At 48.2% G+C, this 20,109-nt stretch overlaps 1 long non-coding RNA gene across 1 annotated transcript in view; it reads right to left on the reverse strand.

The window, feature by feature from the left end:
• Window positions 1-3,008: 3,008 nt before the first annotated feature.
• Window positions 3,009-20,109, reverse strand: part of LOC118777919 — a 70,692-nt gene continuing 53,591 nt past the window's right edge. Inside the window, exon 3 of the long non-coding RNA XR_005004979.1 lies at window positions 3,009-3,757. This is a non-coding gene — a long non-coding RNA (uncharacterized LOC118777919). The remainder of the gene's footprint in view (window positions 3,758-20,109) is intronic.

A 20,109-nucleotide genomic window follows, 5' to 3' on the forward strand; every position in this document is an offset into this window, starting at 1 on the left:
ACACACACGAACAAATGCACCTTAGGCATCCACATGAGATGTTTCCAAAAGCAGCAGCATTTCTTCAGGCAGTAGTTTGTTTAGATGCAAACTTCTCTGTGCCTGACATTTCCCTTTACACAGTGGGGCTTCCTCAAACAAACTAAAACAACATGTTGTGAATTTTAGACACAGAAGAATGGCTGCACGAGGGACCGGCTCATATGACAGCTCACAAAGTCCACCCTGACGCAAGTGTAATAATTAGCCCCCTTAAGTAAAGAACGCTGTTTATCAGATAACATGGCAAAGTGAATTAGTCTTTCGCCACTTGAAAAGGAGGGTGATGCAGTGAAAGCCAGGGCCAGCTCATGGCCGCTGGAATGTAGAGCTGGCTTTGATTTTCTGTAAGCTAATCACTCAGGAGCAGACACAGAAACCACTGGCCATGTACAATGATGGTGAGTCTCTGAATTTCACTGAATTCCCAGGACAGGAGAGGGCATGGTATTTCACACCGTCTGTGTACTGTAGAGAGAGGTACACACTAAAGCATGTTGGAGTGTGAGCGGTCAAAAAGAAGGAGACTAAGAGGAGAGGGTGAGCACTATCCAACATAGCGAACGCTACTGGGTAAACACACACACACTGGTGTGACAAGGGGTGATTCTGAAGCTGGTGTTGAATGTGTTTCTCAGCCCATGCCCCTTGGATGTGGGAACAGCAGCAACCCCCCCATCGACCCTTACCGAGCACCCCACGGTCCCCCAAGCTCAGCACAGCACATTCCACGTGGGAAGGGTCTCGCCCCTGCCCTGCTCGCTGCCCTCGAACCTCTGCCCTGCTCCAAGTGTTTGCTTTCCGTTGAGCATTAAATGACACAGCAATTCCGAGGGGTGAGCTCCCACCCCCCCCAAACTCCCCCACCCTCCACGTACACTGATAAAAACAAGCAATGTAGGGCCTCGTGTAGGGAGGCACGTCAATCCTGACTCGAACACTCCCCCCCCAAAACCCCACATGCACCCCCTACACTCAGAAACAGGCCCCTGTCCAAACTACAGTGGTAGTTTTTTCAGGCCCCTGGTGTCCCAACTGCACAGCTAGAGAAAATAAACTGTGTCTCAGGGCAGCTGGTAGTTTCTGCAGAGAACCTGATACCGATGGTGTGGAGCAGCGGGGCCAGACTCTTGCTGCGCATCAGACACACCAACCAACCTGGTTCATGGGAGGACAAGTCACGGGCCTCCTAGGGCGTCGTGGATAGGATGGCATTCCACTGGGCCCGGGAACATTCCACTGGTTAGGAGAGCTTTGCACCAAATGGGAGGGCTGCTCAGACACAGCTGTGCGTCTGTGTATTCCAGACCTGACAAACTGGCACAGGGCTTGTCATTTTTCTTTCTTCCTGGCATTAGTAATTTGTAAATTAGATGTACATATTTTATTTTTAAGTCAAAATTTATGTTGTAAATGCTCTGTGGTTATATATCTAGCAACAGAATTATGCAATATGGACACCAGCTACAGCCAGATGCACCAAAAGCTGACTTGCAGGCATAGCATAATTTTGATTTTTTTCAAGTAATTCATACAGCAACAAGCTATCAAAATATCAGATGAAATATTCATTTGCCAGCTTGTTTCCAAGCTATAACAGTAACTAGATAGGTGTTAGTATGAACAAATTAACCCCCCTGTGGTTGTCTTTAAGACCAACAGGCACGTGTAACATCTCTGGAGGGTCTCTGGAATCATACATGGTGCCAACCTCTAACTGCTTTTTATTCACAGCAACCTGAAAACCTGTGATCTAAGTAATTGTTTAGTATTTACTTGTTTGACTTGTAAGAACAAGCATTCCCCTCAGAGGCTCATCTCATTCTGATGTCTTTTCCTTTGCCAAGACAAAGCCTTCCTTTCAACACCACGATCAGTTGTGAAGCCTCCCTCACAAAGACATCAGAGCGCCCTTTTTGCATGCGCAGGATAAAAAGGTGTGTGACGCAGACACATTTACTTGTGTAATTAAATCAATAACAGAAACATCAGTGAAATGACGCCTGGTTATGTTGCTTCTTCCGCTCCCTTTGGTCAAGTGAGATGCTCAATAAAATTCTGAATTGATTCCATGTCTCGTGAAAATGTAAAAGATGCTGCTTACCTATATGGGCATCAGATCAAAATGTCAAAGCTGAGTACCAGTGTGACAGATTGTGGTGGGGTGTTGTAATTCCTATTGGAATCTGTTTTAATATTCCATAATACTACATCAATACTGTACTGCTTTGACAGAGACTGAAATAGCAAATAAGCTGTTCACATTTCAAAACACATGATGAGAAATTTTTTGCAAAGCATTGTAGGTGCAAGAGGGAACAGCATGTAATGATGTGGTCTTGGGCATAAGAAGCCCTGCAAAAGCCCTACATCAGAGGTCAAATATACTCTATGCTCTATGATCCTGGGTACCTTTGCTTGCATTTTCCAAATCAACAGTGGCCTCCAGCTTCACCCTGTCAATAACAACAATATTTGACAAGTCCCTTTCCTTTCTAAATGACAGCTCTCTGCAGAACAATATTCACTGTGGACTGACAGTAATCAGTAACCGGTGCTTTTTTGTTTAACCTGTAAGATAAAAAACGTGGTGGATTTGGCCTGTACATTGTGGAAGCTGAAATATTTAAAATAACCATGTACTTGTGTGCTTTACATGATGACCTCTGACCTCGCTGCCGCTGTGTCAGCGCACTGCAGTGTTTTAGGTCACTGCACCCTTGGTCAGAGGGCTGTCGGTTTGAATCCCTCATGGATCACTGCCATCACAATCCCAGGTGCCTCTACCAAGAGCCTCGGCTAAAAAAAATCCCAGCTGTACACGTAAGAGCCATAAGCCACCCTCCACAGAGGTGCCTGTCAAACTGGTGGACAGAGCCGAGCCGTAATCTCTATAACCCCCCAGCAGATGGAGACCCTTGGGCGACGGCCCGGCATTAGCGGGCGAGCGCGGGTACTTACTTGCGGGCGAGGGTGTGCTGTAGCCGCTGATGGGCAGGCCCGGCAGCGCGGGGGGAGACAACCCCCCCAGAACGTGGGGGAAGAAGTAAGAGTAGGGCGGCATGGGGAAGCCGTTGAGGTGCGGTCCCGAGTTGCCTTTGCCGGACATGTCTGCGCTGAGTGGGGCGCCGTCAGGATGGCGCACGGTGGCGTGGCTCTGCGGAGTCTGTCAGCCCCCGCCTTAATTAGTCCCCATCCGGACGGCTTGCAGTAACCCGGCCCGGGGTGGAGAGGCAGATTAAGCGGTGAGGGCGCTGGATTGTAATCGCGGGGATCCGTTGGTGAGGGGGAGACCCCTGTTGGCTGTGGGAGAGCCCCCGTCTAGTACTGATGTGCTCCACACGAAAGAGAATGGTTGGCCAAGGAACAGCTCTTTTGCTTATGCTTCTGCAGGGGAGCTGAGAGAGTCTGTTCGCCAGCAGCTTTGCACCGGTTGAACTGGGGAGAGAAAAACCCCGTCAATGGAGAGTATATAAAGGGAGAGTAGATGAGTTGTGTCAGATGACTTGGCCTGAGTGCCTGCTCTGCCTGAGTATGTGGTGGAGAGCCTGGTGGGGGGATGGGGGGGTGGGGTGGTGAGTCCTGAGTTCCTCTTGGTCGTGACTGTGCCGTAGTTACAGGGAGGGGGTGTGTCTGGAGGTCACATGGTGCTCACAAATGGTCCCCTCCTCACCAGCTGAGGTCCAGTCTCACTCTTTAGCCCTTTCCAAACCTTCACCTTGAAAGAGAGACAGATAGAAAGAGAACTGAAAAACTCTACAAACCACTCCATTGACTGTTTCCTGTACAGTACAAAAATGTGTGGGAAAGCAACATTTATAACTTCTCTGTGAACTAATTAACATAACAAAAATCCAATTTCAACATCATTACTGCAAAAAAGCTTTCAGAACAACTCATAAGCTGAAATGACTGGGCTTGTTAAGTTTGTCCTATTTAATAAAGTATAATTTAGGAGAGCCAAGAGTTTTGATAGTGCTCGCCAGTTTTGCAGTAATGCACACATTCATTATCACTGTTGAAAGAGGAAAAAAAAAACTGTGGGAAAAAGTGCCCGAGACAAAAAAAGAGAAGAAGAAATGAGAGAAAAGGTTCTTAATTAATTACAGCAGTAAACCCCCAGAGGCCTTTCCTAAAGCACAACAGAACACACAATTAAGATTGTGAATTATGTAGGGGTGTGTATTTTCAAACAGAGAGAAGATAAAGCCCCACACACACACACACACACACACACACACACACACACACACACACACACATACACACACACACACGCACACACACATGCACACACACATATATATATTTGGACCAAGTACACACACTCTCTCATTAAGTGGATGGTGGAATTTTCATTCAGGCAGCGTGCAGGCCATCAACCCCCACAACCCACAGAGGGCCTGGGCGCGTGGGCCTCAGGAGACACGCTGGTGGTTTGCTGTCTCGGCCTTGTGGTTTTGGGCCTGTCTGCCGCCCTCACAGAGCTGCTCTGTGGTGAGGGCTGGAGAGAGTCGCAGAGGCCACTAGATGCATGAGTGGCTGGGGAGCACGGGCAACCAGGGCCTATCCTGAACAACACTACCCTGTACTGATCCTCTCAATATGGCCTTGGCCTTGAGTGTGCATACTATTCAGCCACACTAGCGCTGTTTCCACAACTAGGCAACCTTTATTTAAATACCACAAGGTAGCAGGAAACAACCCCCTACCGGGAGACTGTGGACCGCTGTGTGTCGCGCTCACTAAGTTAAGGCCTGTCTTCAGTTTTTGGGCTACAAACAGCAGGGGAAACCGTGATTATATCATATAAGAGGTGTACTTTGATAGGGACAAAAATCACTTTGTCATCACAGCCCTCAGGTATGCAGTATCTCAGTAGTAGATCTTCAGTGAATGTTAAGTTTTTTCGTTCCACCTAAGGGCTTGATTACTTAATGGGGTCATTGACTGGACGTGAAAGGATTATTTAACTTCATAATCGATTGCTCGCTGATTACCTCTAGAACCTGCAGGGCCCGAGGTCTCGGTGGGAGATTCATCTCACAGAACTCCGCTGCCTCGCCAGATGAAAATGGCTGCACATCTCCTGCATAATGGCCTTCTTAATTATTCACAGGAGATTTGAATCTTTTATGAATCTGTTGCTCCCCCTTGCCCAAGGACTTCCAGATCAATAGCGAGCCTGTGTTACGGTGCCATGTTGATAAACTGGTCTCTCACAGCGGGGTGGCTGTGAGGCAGCTGAGCGCACGCTTCCCCTGGCAGCCGCGGTGCGAAAGGAGAGTCGCAGCAGGTGCTGGTGGCCTCTCCCTGTCTCTGGCAACCTGTCTAAACAGGCAGAGCACTACTGCTTTCATCAGCTGCTAATGATACATTCAGCGAGAGAAATGAATCAGGTGCCAAGTATGATGCCATGTGGAACCCCAACAGTGGGATTCTGGGGTAAGCTGTTCATTCAGATGCTAATTAGCTTACTACACGCACTTGTGTGCATTGGTCGACAGCACCTTCAAAAACAAAATATTCCAACATTCAAACATGTAGACGAGCTTACTTTGTGTTTTTTCACATGAATTGTTCAGAACTACATTTACGTGTTGTTGTCCTTTGACACTTCAGGTTCCAAGAAAAAAAAAAAATCAGTCAGCAATGAGAATTTCATAACTCTTCACCATGACTCAAATACTTCTGCTTCTGTAAAAGCATTGCTCAAGTGTTTACATGAATTCACAAAGGATGTGATAGTAGACTGAAATTCAGACTGCATTCTTGGTTGTTACATCCAAGTCAAAAAGGAGAACCAATGCTAAAGGGAGAACTGATGCCAACTCAGTGCTAATGTCATGACGGCTGTATTACTACATGGCACACCTCGAAGACACAGCTATTTCCCTCTTTTTGGGAGCACTTTTTGTCTCTGGTGCCGAGCACTGCGGGGGGGGGGGGGGTGAGGCCACAGGACCAATGAAACAGTCTCACAGGGCCTCAGAGCACCATTGCCGGCACTGTCTTTAATTAAATCTTTACTGAGTCTATACAGCATGGCCCTCTGGAGTGCCAATAGAGGAGATGTTTGTTTAAGGCTCCCGTTCTCAGACGGGGCTGTATGGGGCTCTTCATCAGGTCGAGAGCCAGCTTTACGGGGTCAGAGATCTATTAACTGGCTTATTTTTATTGATCATGGGCAAAGTGCTTTGAGATCGCCCTGGGTTGGAGGCAGCCACATAAACACAGACTTTGTATTCCAAGTCTGCTCTCCACTGTAAAAAGAACAACAAATAAAAAGGGCCAGGCCTGCAGGAAGTTTTAAGTTGGGGCTGAGGGTTTATGGCGCAACTGAAATAACCTGGGGAATTGAAAAGCCTGGATTTCCTGCAGTTGCTTTATCGCAGTTATTTGCCTTTTTTGTACTTGTACTGTAAATGACGTGTAAGAGATAAGGGATGGGGATGCGCTGGGGGTTGGGGGTCAAAGCCAACAGGAAGAGCATTGAAGGCAGTGAAGTGCACATTAAAACCCTCCACTGTACGTGGACGAAGGACAGAGGACAAAGAGCTTCACTCAGCAGTCCAGGGAGAGCAGGGAAACCCGAGCGCCTCATCTCTATGACAGGGACCTGGTAACATGCTACTGAAGCGCTGGGTGCCTTTCATATGAAACGGACCCTCTTACATTCACCCAACAAAGAGGGAAGCGACAGGAGGGATCAAAGCCTGCTCAGACAATTCATTGTTGTGCTCGCTGGTATGAATCATAGTAATGAATTATTAAGAGTGATACTAAATAGGTTAAACCCCACAGGTCCACTCTCCATAGCGATGCAGTTAGTAATTAATTTATATGCTCGCATTTATATATACATGTTTGTGTGTGTGTGTGCGTGTGTGTGTGTGTGACAGAGAGAGAGAGAGAGAGAGAGAGAGAGAGAGAGAGAGAGAGTGTTGTGGTTGATCGCTCACACCCGATGTGCATATTTCAATACAGAGCAGAGACAGCAGAGAGGTGGTCCAGAACTAAAATATTGCTTTCTTGATATTTACTTAAGCATACTGGTAAATCTGTTCCATGATAAATCCATTGCATTTCACTCGTTTTCTCAATTTTAAACCACCGTGCATCAGGGAGACAGTATATAGGACGTATGTTACTGCCAGATAAATATTTGGGTCAAAAACAATGCCTTTATTCATAGACCATTTGGCAACATACAGGCCTTGGGACCCAGCTCATTCTTTGAAATGCGATTTCTGATGCAGAATTCTTCAAATGACCTTTAAAGTTTGAAAGTGATCCTTTCCACAGATTGTTACTGTGAGACTCTCCCGGTGAGTCTCCGTGCATTTGGAAGCTTGCTGCTTTTGAGGCGTAGCTGGTAGCAATGCAGTGGTGGGCTGGGGTGTGTGACACAGAGCTGGTAGAGACAGGGAGGGAAAATATCAATGAGATGATGAAGCGGGAACAGGACCCTCTGCTAATGCAAGGCCTGGGAAATATTTATGAGGTCTAAAAGAGGAGGGCCGTGATACAAATGTTCCTGTCCCATTCTGATGAGTCTGGTCTCCGGTGGAGCAGAAAGGATGTGGAAAACACTCAACACCAGCTCTGCTCCCAGAGCGCTGCTTGTTAAAGAGAGCACACACACACACATACACACACACACGCGCACACACACACACATGCACACATGCACGCACACAGCTGCTTTCATGGATGATCAGCAATGTACAGCAACACACAAATAATCAAACAAGGATACAATGAGATGGCCACAGTGAAACCAGTTCTGACAAATACATCTATTCAAACGTAGATATATTTAGGTATAAGCAAGCATACCTTAAGAGACTCATCACATGTACAGGAAATCACAACATACAGTATGCACGCATCAGAATAAGAACAAGCTCAGCATACACATATCCCCACACACAACTGCATATTTCTGACACGCAGGGCCTTCCCATGCACGTACACACGTACAGGACACGCGTGGCTCATGGGAACACACAGCACGGCTGAGCGCACACATAATCTCGCGTGCCAACGATACGTGTGAGGCGAGTAGAGCCGCGCTGTAGACACGCGACCGGCGCTGCCCCGAATGGTAAGGATGAGCCAGAGGGTTGGGCGCCCAGGAGGGAGAGGGAGAGTGTGCGCGTACGTCCTTGTTATGTCAGGGCAGCAAGTGATCAAATGGGCAGTCCCAGAATAAAGACAAATGGAGACACAGTCGTGCCCCCCTCCCCCGACGAGAGGCCAGGGGCCCACTTTCAAGGCCCCCTTCACACCGCTAATGTTTAGGGACAGAGAGTGGCAGGCTGTTGTACCTCCCATAATGCTTATTTATTTATATACTTCCAGCGGAGGAGGCTGACGCACAGAATTACACACGCTGGCTTCCATCTCTGCAGTAACTCTGAGTGTGTTAAGGGATAAAACAGGCAGGCTGGCAGGCTTGTTCAAAGGGGAGCAGATGTGCAATTTGGCCTGCCTGCCATTTCTATAGTTTTTTTTTTCCCTCCCTTGCTATGTTTCGTGTTCCGAACCTTCTGAGGTAAATCAGAGAATTAAATCAGAGAATGCTTGGTGTCTCCTACACCAAGGATACACCAAGCTACCCCCCCCCCCCCCCCCGCCCAATTTCATACCTTTGTTCCACAAACATGCCATTGTCGGGCAGGGGGACACAACTGGATGGTGAAAGAGGAGTCGCGACTTAATGTGAACAGACAGCCAATGCTAAATAAATAATCAAAAGCCACCAACCACAGGCCAGGAGGGGCAGCGTGTGCTTTCAAAGAATGTCTCCAGGGAATGGCACACGAGTACAAATAAAGAGGTCACTGGCAGCTACAGAGAGCAGGGAGGTACACGCCATTCTGCTGCCGAGCGCGCCTACAGCTGAAGAGGCCTCGCTCCTTCTACAGCATCGTAAACGGATCTTCAGAGCATTTCATGAAGCATGCTGCTGGAATCGGTGGGATGCATTACACATTACGGTTGGCAGATCATTAGCTTGTCTTCAAGGTCAATGGGAACGATCCTCTTGTGGAATATTCACGAGACAACAGGAAAGCCCCAGCCTATTAATACTCTTCGTGCTATCAATACACTCACTCGACAGTCCTATGCAGCACGTGCTGGGTATTGCATAGGACCGTCCCCAGAAAACCGTGTGAAATATATTTCTACGCTCAAGCGTTTGGGCTCGTAAACAGAAGATGAGACGTGACTAACGTGGCAGTTTTAAGGGAAGGATATAGAATTTGGTCACATGTAGCCTTTTATTTTTAGTAGGGACACCCACGCTGCCCTGCTGTGGGGATTGCTGCCTGTTCGTGGCCCTCCAGTGTGGCGAGTCCATAAAAGATCAAACGAGGGGAGAGTGCGCTGCAGAGTCCCTCACATGAGCGGTTCTGCAGGCGGCTTGAAACCCACAGTGCACACGGTATAAGAACATGCACAGAAAGCCAGGCACTCCAACACTGTGCACTGAAACATTCATGAACAGGGATGTGTGGGAGCATCCCTGACAGGGCATGTGTGTCACGCGTGTGTGTGTGTGTGTGTGTGTGTGCGTGTGTGTGTGCAGTATGTGTGTAAACTCATGTTGGTGCTATAGCCTGCTTGTCAGCCATGAACCCAGGGGGACACAATGCATTGTGGGAGCCGGGCAGGGCAGAGAGAGAAGAGACAGGTGGGGATTGGGAAGGACCTTCCAGCAGTCAGCAGGTAGAAGACGGCTGCAGCTGACGACTGAGGGGGGGGATGGGGGGGACTCGGATGGGAGATGCAGAAACAGGGGATGGCAAGGACCCCAGACGTTTTGCTGAGGCCCCCTCTGGGTGTTTCCACTTGTCAGCAGCACAGGGCTGTGACATTTCTGCTGCCATCACAAAGGTCATGCTTTAATTATCTCAAATGCCAGTGAGCAAGCACCTGCAAAAACAGGCCCAGAGATGATGTTTGTGGTGAAGGAACTTCGTACTGGCCGCCATTATTGGTACGGGACTGTCTGTCTGAAACCAAATTACTGAGCGTGATCCATAGCTGCATCCGTATCCCGTGTCTCTGGTGGCTTCACCCTGAAACAGTGCTTGTGTGGAGCTTGTGTGTACACCAGCATACTGCAGGCTTGTGGAGCAGTGGAGCTGTTGGGAGGGGGGTTTGAATGAGTGAAGGCTTAGTCATTTTGACATTATGGTCGTTTGCCTTTAAATATTTATTCTGCTTTTTTATTTGAACTGCTCTTGTGAATCTGTTGTTGGAAGGATAATTTCAGTTCTCAGGTCCTAAAATGGCAGTGAAGCCTGACTAAGTGTGTCTTTCATGCCAAAGGAATAACAATCACATAATGACACAGCCCTATTTGGCCCAACCCTTGATGTCTTAGTTTACATTAAGCAACACATTGAAGTCATTTAGGAGGGTCAATATTTTGGGGGGCTATGGTTACAGTGCGTGCACGCGCACACACACACACACACACACACACACACACACACACACACACACAGGTTAAAGTATGCCAATGAAAGTGCTGTATATTATCAGTGCGATGTACACAGCTCCTTCTGTCCAGGATTTTCCAGCATTTCTTTCTCTGTGAAAACATGTCGGACTGGTCCTACTGTTTACACAGCTGGGCTAATGGAAAAGATTGCTCAATATTAAATATGAAGTGGTGGGGGTGGTGGCAGAGCAAGAATGCACTATAAAGTGAGAGGAGATAAAAGGGAGAGACAGGCAAGGAGGTGAGTGATGCAGCCCGAGAGTGGGAAGCTCCGAGGGATTTGTGCTCCTTCCCATGACGACACAACCGATTACCTCTTCTTTTAGACCCTCCCCTTCCCCTCTCTCACTCTGTTAATCTAGCATTCTCGCCCCGCCCAATTCAGCTCAGTTCATGCTTTATTGCCATGACCTGATAGATGCTACATTTTACCTTTACCAAGAGGGCAACTCTCATCCCCCTTTGCTAAACAGTCTACAAGAAACAAAATCACCATACGCCTGGAAAGACTGATCTACTACACTACATGAGATTTTGGAGAGCTGGCTGCATGGAAGAAGTAAACACAAGCGATCTGGTTATCCTTTCCAGGGACGCTCCCATCTGGATCTGACTGGGATTTCACCTCCCCTGCCCTGGTCAGACCCACCACGACCAAAACCCACAGACACCCGACACCCTCGTGGCCATGCATCCGTCCAAGGAAGAAGACAACAACACCATACAGCAGAGGAAATCCAGTCCAATAATGGTCACCTTGCCAGAAAACCCCCATCTTAATGAATTCCCTGTTTCTGCATGGCCTTGTACCTTAGACAGACTCAACACAACCCCCCCCTTGGGGTGTGTATACGTACATACACACACACGCACACACACAGACACAGACACCCACACGCACATGCACACGCACACGCACCACACACACACACACACACACCTCCTCAATGTCACCCTTTCCTAAACAGCTCAAGCTGTTAAAAATGACCCTCCCCTCATTGCCTTTAAGACAACTGTCTGAGATTGAACTGACAGATGACCACAGCCGAAGATGTCGCAATCTGCAGTCAGCTTTCAAGACTGAGACACACAGGACAACAACTTCACCAGTAAAGCATGCGGTCACCTACGCCGTGAACAATTACAACAGCGGTCCTAGTGGATAACAATGCTGGACTTGCACTAACGTCTCATTCACACATGTAGTTAAAGCAGTTTAGAGGCTACCTTTTCATAACTTTTAGTGGTGAACACATCTCTCTCCAAACTCACACAAACAAAACATACACGCACGCATGCATACACACACGCGCGTGTCTGCACGCACACATGCACGCACACACATTGAAATGAGCAGCAAAAACACTTGTTGATAGAGTTCACTTTGATTAGCGTGTTTCACATGGCAACCCGATTACTGGCGGCAACACAACACTGTGCAAGAGGCCTTTCTACTCTGTTAGCCACAGCTAGACATCAACAACTTCACTCACACTGGTCCTCTTGTCCATTTCTCTCCCCGATTCCACAAAGTATTTCACAAATATGAATCTCTGAGAACTTAAAGAGTTCCTACTCACTCATCTGGGCAAGGCTGCAGTTCTTCTCACCAGCCTTGTGGTAGGACACCCAGGTTGTTTGCTCCATCCTCACATTAAAGGCAAGACACTGAGTTTAGCTGCGACGTGCGTGTGTTAACGGTAGCCCTGCTTGGCTCCACATGCAATGTCAAAGCAAATCTTGTTTTTGCCTCTGTTGAAAGAAAACTCCAACTACAAAAAAAGGTCAAAGAAGGTTAAGCGTATGTATTTTTATGTGCGAGCATGCTTCATGCATCCAAAGAGCATTATAGCTAAGGTGGTTTCCATCATGTACCGCTTCCCCAGTTTTATCTCTTTGGCTGTGTATGTTATAAGCTACAGACAGGAACACGGAACTGAGGCTGAACACACAGTTTACGGTGTCCTGGTAATAGTTTGAAAGAACGGAAAACTATTCACAACAAGACCTACACAAGGTTGGAATATAGGTGAAAGCAAACAGAAGAAACAGCTTCATAATGCCAAAAGCAACATGATATCAAGCAAGTCAAAACAAAACAACTGACTATAAATACTTTTACCAGTAGCATCTGGCCTTCTCTTTATCTCCTGTTTTTCACATTTCCCACAGAAAAGGATCACTTGACATGCCGTCACTCTTCTGGTTAACACCTTGGGAACCAACTCAGAAAACCCAGATATGACACAATAAATAAAATCATGGTGGCATGATTTTAGCTCACACTTCTTTCCAGAGTGGTATTCTCAAGAGGGTTTTTAACCTTAGAACAATATATGGCATACAACAGCGCACTCTGTGATCCTGGAGCACACCCACTAATGGCTCTAAATGTCAGCGGCAGAAGGCCGTATAATAGGGGAGAATCTTTCCAGACTGTACCACTGGAGCAACGGGGGGGGGCAGCCTCTCCTCTCTCTCATCTCACGCCTGTGGAGCACTCTTGCCTCACCAGGGAGGTGCAGGGGCTGAGAGCACATCCCCTGAAAATCACGCCACATCTGAAACACTGTACTCCACCTGAAGCGGGCCTCACCATGTCTGGGGAGAGGGAGCACCCAGGCCTTCTGCATCTGTATGTATGAGCGCGCACGTGCGTGTGTGTGTGTGTGTGTGTGTGCGTGTGTGTGTGTGTGTGTGTGCGCTAGTACTGGTGTACTGGTAATATTAGTAATAGTAAGCATTAGTAAGTAACAGTTAGCACATAATAGTACAAACAGTAATCCTAATTAAAAAGTAATGTAAGATTAGAAATAGTAAACACTAATAATTAATATTAACTATGCAGTCTTAGTAACAGTTACAGTAACAGTAGTATTAAAAATGAATAATAGTAAGCAAGTAATATTAGTTACTTTACTGCTATTACTACTATTATTAAATGTTGAGGACCATTAACTTTACCTCTTTCCAAACCTAGCCCTGCAGATCTGGCTAAAGAAATAGAGCTGCCTCTAATGAATATGTTGCATAAATGCATGAGTGGTCAACCGTCAAAATGTTGGCTGCATGCTTTTACTTTTATCCTTGAAAGACAATAATGCTGACAAAGGCTTTGGTTCTCACAAATGTTCCATCCCTGCCTCCAGCCCCACCTTAGAGCCAGAACAAAGATACTATGTGATTCTGCGCTTACTAAGTTTGATTTTCCTATTCGAAATGTCGCTTGGTCACGGCTGATGGCACGCGTACAAGCTTTGCACAAACAAAGCACAAAGCAGAACTCGATCGCGAGCGAGCCAGCACGCGATGATTGCACAACGTTGCCATAATGTTGTAGCAATTATAATAGAAAGAATGAAACATTAGCTGGGCAGAGCCTTCAGCAGCAAAGAGAGGCGGGAGACTGAGCCGGAACACTGGTGGCAAAGGTTTTCGGGATGCTGTGAGGAAAACATCTTCTTCCTGATTCCTTAAGCACTTTTACCCAGACAGACAGAGAGAGAGAGAGCGAGAGTGAGGCATGTGTCAGGCGACATACAGACACGGCATGTTCGAATTCTGCTTTGTGTCTTACGGAGATGTTGGGGGTGCAGGAACTGTCAAGGGGTGGGGTGGGGTGGGGTGGGGTGTGGAGGGTGGGGGGGATGGGAGGGATGGGGACGCTGGCACAAGCGGCGTCTGCTCACTTGTTTTCTTTCCCTCTTTGCGAAACGCCGCCGGCCTGCCAACCCAAACGTCCCATGTATTACAGAAGACCTATTTCAGCGCTTGTTTACAGCAGCGCTCGGAGCTTGGAGGCGATTCAGGGCCGGAGCAATTAAAATGAATTCAATTACAGGACGTGGCGTGCGGGGGGGAAGCAGCCGTATGGAGTGGTCGGAGGGCGGCTGAGGTTACACAAGGTGTTTTCTGTTTCGATGCCCCTGTTGCTAGCTATGAGCAGCCAAAGGGAAAGTGCTCAGAATAGCTCGGACCAATTATTGCCCAGATGCGGATGGGAAAAATGAAGATGCTGCATCAGAGCGCCCGCCTCACGATTGTTTTGCTTCTTATCACTTCGAGTTCATTACCAGCTCCCAGCCGCCTGATCGCAAACCCCCACCAGGCCAAATCTGTGCAAACAAGGCTAGATAGGCAGGACAAGCGGGTGGATCGCTGCAGCCCTGTAACGTTAACAACAGCCTGCTCCACCTCCTAATAAACAAGGGTCCGTGCTCCAAACCCTGACATGCCCCTCCTTAAAAAAGGCGGCGCTTTTGCAGGACTGAGTGAGAGGAAGCGCAACATGCTCCTGGGCCCCGCTGATCCGGGCCGCTGCCGTAACGTCCCTGATGTGTCCTTGGACAATTTCCAGCCATAATGCGTGATCACGTGACGCAGCCAATGCACCTCATCGCGGCTAATGACCTCCGTTACAACTTCCTTTCATTTCCTCTGACGTCCGCGGACTGTCGCCTCCAACAACACGGAGTCACAGACCACACCAAAACACAGCTCGTTTCCCTCTCATTTTCAAATGAAATAAATTTTAAAAACTACTTTTAATTTTAACTTAGCTGCCAACAAAAACATTTTGGACAAAAATAATCCCTTATAATGATTTATACATATGTCCTGTCATGCTCACATTTTTACATTTTTGAGTCCGGTTCTCTCGTTTTGACTGTTGACTGCCAAGAGTCACACTGATGTATATGAACAACTCTGATGTCAAAGGCACCCTGGGAAAGAAAGCGTGTCTCATTGTGAACCCCCTGGTTCATGTCTGGACGAATCCCTCTTCCACCCTCCATCGTGCCATTTCGCCCTCCTTCCGCCTGCCCCTGTGTCATTTTGTCCCACCCCTGCCCACGCGCCTCAATTTTTTTTTTGCTATATGTGTCCCGTGCCTACCTGCAGCGAGCGCTTCCCATTCCGCCAAGCTAAACGCCAAAGGCTTATTTGACATTTTTATCCATGCTGAAGTGATACAGTATTGATGTCTTGACATATCAATACAAAGAGCGTAGCAGGAGCACAATCTGTCACAAGGGTTCTGTTCTCAGTTTCTTCCACTTGGACCTGATTCCCAACACCCAGCAGCATGATACTGTGCATCCATGACGCCAACAAGCCCCTCTCTGAAAGTTTAACACATTAGGCTAACAAAATTAAACTGACTCATTAAATTGCATTACTGTGTCAATGCATGACAATATGTGTCCTAACGTATTTAGTCAATTAGAATAACAGGTATCCTGAAGGGAGAGGAAGAAGTAATGTCACCACACGCCACAGACCAGCACAGATTGTGCTCTGATGTCTTTGTGAGGGAGGCTTCACATTGTGGTGTTGAAAGGAAGGCTTTGTCTTGGCAAAGGAAAAGACATCAGAATGAGATGAGCCTCTGAGGGGAATGCTTGTTCTTACAAGTCAAACAAGTAAATACTAAACAATTACTTAGATCACAGGTTTTCAGGTTGCTTTAAATAAAAGCAGTTAGAAGCTGGAACAATGTATAAAGCCAGTGAGAGTAAAGGGTTGCTCAGGGTCAGACAGATACAGGGGGTATACTGGCGTACACTGGTGCCTACTCAGCTACCATTTTAGCTCACCAAACAAACCCGCAGATAAATGTTTCATCTCATATTTACTCGACAGCTATAGCGAGATAGATATATAGAGACTTCTTCAAGAAAACAGACAGACTCTATGCTATGATACGTATGAAAGTTTTCAGTGCATGGCGGGCCACGTTCGTTTTCATCCTTCAAAAGCAATTTCCATTGTCTCTCTCTCTCCCTCTCCCTCTCTGCAGCTGGTCCCTGTTCTTAAACGCCTTCAGCGTGCCCCCCTGTGTGCTGGCTCACATTACCCGAGCAGCGACTGACCTGGCACTAAGGTGACAGCAGTGACTCAAAGACCCATCAGCCCTGCCTGCACCCCTGAGTGGTGGGTTGGGAGAGGATGAGGGATGCCAGAGCAGGACAAGGGGGTTGAGGTGGGCTCGGGAGAGAGTCTGCCAGCAGTCAGGATGAAAACTTGATTGATGCTGTACAGGGGCCACTGGAGTGACCTCATCTTACTCACACACACACACACACGCACACACACACAAAAGAAGATTAATATTAAAATGGACGGCTACGGCGACCTTGGCCGTCAGGGGCGGGACGGGGTGAGGCGAGGACGGAGAAGGACGTCGGCACCAGGGGGGTCGGAGCGGCGAGGCTCCCAAACGAACACCTCCCAGCTGCTCCTCACCACCCCTACGTCAGCACCACTCTGCCCGTTTAAGGGCAGGAAAAAGCAGCCCGGCAAAGTTGAGATAACAACTCCTTCCCCTTCATTAATATTCAAGCAAGTTAAAATGACAAATTAGCCGTGCCCTGCTGTGCTGCAGAGCCTAGCGCTCAGCGTGGGCAAAATACATTAGAGGAAGGAACACAAGGGCAATAACAACATCCTCGAACTCTCATATAAGTACTGGAAAAAACAGCGCGGGCATGTACATATCTATTAAAAAACGTTAACAGCCGGCTATGCGTGCGGATGATGAGTTTGATTGAGTGCACGCACGAATAAAGAACGCCCACTGTAAGAGCGCTCTACCGCTGTTCCATTAGCTGCGGCCCGCAGACATTAAGCCTGGAGCTCTGAAAACCGCGGCCGTTTGTCCCGCTCCTGCACAATGTCACCGCCTAGCTCAGGGGAACGGCGAGGCAGGCCCGCGCCCCTGCTCCCTCCACCGCGGAGAGGTGAAAAGTAATTGATTGGAGTGTTTCAATGAGCTTATTCTCTGTCCTCGGGGGCTTAGCGGATGAGTATCGACCGGGTAATTGATTGATTGGCGTCTCGGAGACAGTGAGTCAACAACATCATCACTCTTCGCGTGCCCATTTCCGCGGGGGCGCCCGTGAGCATGCTCAGTGCCGGCTGTCGCAGAATCACGCTCCCCGCCCCCTACTCCTGGAGAGAGAGCGTTAGAGGGTTGGCAGGTGAATCACTGTCAATAGGCAGTACACATCATTACCCTCGAAGGCAAGGCTCTGTGCAATGGCCCTCCTCCTCAACAGCTTCATACTGCTGAAGGACACAATATATAGGGAGAGTTAGAGCATGGTGGTGGGGGGGGGGGTGATTAACTGCACTATCTGTGTTCTGGTTAAGAGACAAAAAAAATCAACATCACTGTACTCAGGAAAGAGGCTAAACCTGCACACAGACTTATGGACAAGTAGCAGTGCCCACTGTGATTTCAACACATATTTCAAATGATTCAGAATGAATAAATGAATAAATGTAAATGATTCAGACACAGGGGACAGAGAAATCAAATGAAAAACAATGCATGGATGTTTACAAATATACATATGCACATGTTTATGGGCATACGCATATGCACACAAATATGCTCACGATTACTCTATAATACAGGCACACACCCAGACACACACACACACACATAAAACCCCCAACAGCTGAAAACCCTCTCCTCCCTCTAGCCTGGCTCTTGCCGCCCCTCAGCAGAAAGCACAAGCCCCCACGCGCCCTCAAAACATGCCTGTACATGAGTGAAGCAACCCTTTTGGCCCGGCACAACTGTAACCTGTGACCCCCTGCAGGAGTCGTTTAACTCCGCCGTCTTTCCTTCAAGGTTTATTTTCGGCCTGCAGTCTGGCGGGGGTGTGGCGGAGGGTCCGCCCCCTTCCCAGGCTCTCCTGCTCCAGCCATCGCAGGGAAGGACACAGCCCTGCCAGCATCGTCAAACTGCTCATCAACATAGACGGACTTATCAACACTGCATCCCCATCTTTGCTCAACGAATCAGAATGACTAGATAGGTTTTTACTTTTTTTTTGTTAACGGTCTGTTCTCATGCTGTCCCCCTTCTGAACAGAGAAATATATGTGCAGAGTTTCAGGGGCAAGCGGTGAGACGCCAAGCAACGGGTTGGGCTGGAAAGATGTAAGACTTGGGGGTTTTAGGATATCACCACTTTGGTAGGAACAGGTAGGGTATGAATTAGGGGTCACAGGGTACACTCATGCATACGCACACACACGCACGCACGCACACACTGCAACCAGTGTAACCAGAGAAGACAAGGGAGGGGGAAAAATGCTGATAAAATGGCTGTTAATCTGATTAGGCCGGTCCTGTCGCTATGAGTTTTGGCTTTGTTTTCATTTCAGTCTGAAAACAAGGAGAGGAGGCCTGCCAGACAGGAAGAAGGTCTACACCAGGGAGTCTTGTTAACAGTTTCCACTCTCCACTGTGCAGAGAGAGGGAGAGGGAGGGAGAAGGAGAAAGACAGAACACACATTCTTTTCTCCTCTTACTGGCACGCATGCACACACAGTCACACACACACACAGGCGTGTGCGCAAACACACACACACACACACACACTCAGGGTGTGTGTCTCTGGACACTCTGTGGGAGTAGAAAAGAGAGAAAGAAAGAAAGAGAGAGAGAGGTGGAGAGAGAGAGAGACAGAGAGAGAAATTGAGAGGATATCATTCCCTGAGATGCAAATCAGATCTGACAGCAGAACTAGAGTGAGGGTAACCACCCACCCCCCTCCCCCTCCTTTTTTGGGGTACAACTAAAAGGACCGCTCACTGAGCCACCGTGGGGGCGTCTCATTTTCTCAATCGCGTGCGACGGATCACCGGCATCACGCCGCGCCTGAGCATTAACCACGCCGAGGACTGCAGCACAGCATTCCCGCACATGCTCAGAGCGCGCAGCAAAAAACAAAGAGACTGTCAGCTTAACGGGGAAAGCGGACGGCTTTACAGGATCAGAGGGGGACAGTGTACCGAGAGGGGACAGTGGATGCAGAACCCAGACACTGAGGGAATGCTGAAAGCTCACAGTGGGGGTGGACACGGAGGGTCACGCCAGGACTCACACTGACCTTGATAACCCTTCTCCACGCTACCCTCCACCCTCCACCCTCCCCCCGGGACCTGGGGTGGTGGGCGGGCTGGACAATGCTGGTGTGATCACGTCCAGCGGGGGCCTCTGCTGCAGGCTCACTCATGCCTCTGCATCCTTTTTGCACAATTACTTTGATTAAATCAATCAATCAAAGGACGGGTGACGCGACATGAGCCACTCCCGTTGTAAATCCCATTTCTCTTCAGCAGGGGTGCATCTTCTGCTTCAGTCCTCCGGCCGTCATCCCCACTTACACCTCAGTGGAGTGGATGGCCGCTGACCCAAACCACATGCGCTTAAATGTGGCTGCAGGGATCGCCGGAGGGACGGGGGACCGGTTACGCCACAGCAAACAAACAAATTCCGTGTTTCGCTTTTCCTCGAGAGAGAAGAGTGAACGCTGTGTGGACACACTTTCGCAGAGCATTCTGCGTCCTGCAATGGACATGTACAAAATGTGTGGCGGTCATATCTTTTTTTGATGATTTCAATCTAATCAATTTTTTAAAAATCGACTCTAACGGTTATGGTCGCATATTGGGCTGAAACATATTGACATACAAGTACAGGTGTGTTTGTGTCCATTTGGACTTCTATCTTTTGAGATGTGTTTATAGCATGCAGAA

This window comes from Megalops cyprinoides, chromosome 1, assembly GCF_013368585.1.
Source record: "Megalops cyprinoides isolate fMegCyp1 chromosome 1, fMegCyp1.pri, whole genome shotgun sequence".
In the NCBI taxonomy this organism is placed as follows: domain Eukaryota; kingdom Metazoa; phylum Chordata; class Actinopteri; order Elopiformes; family Megalopidae; genus Megalops; species Megalops cyprinoides.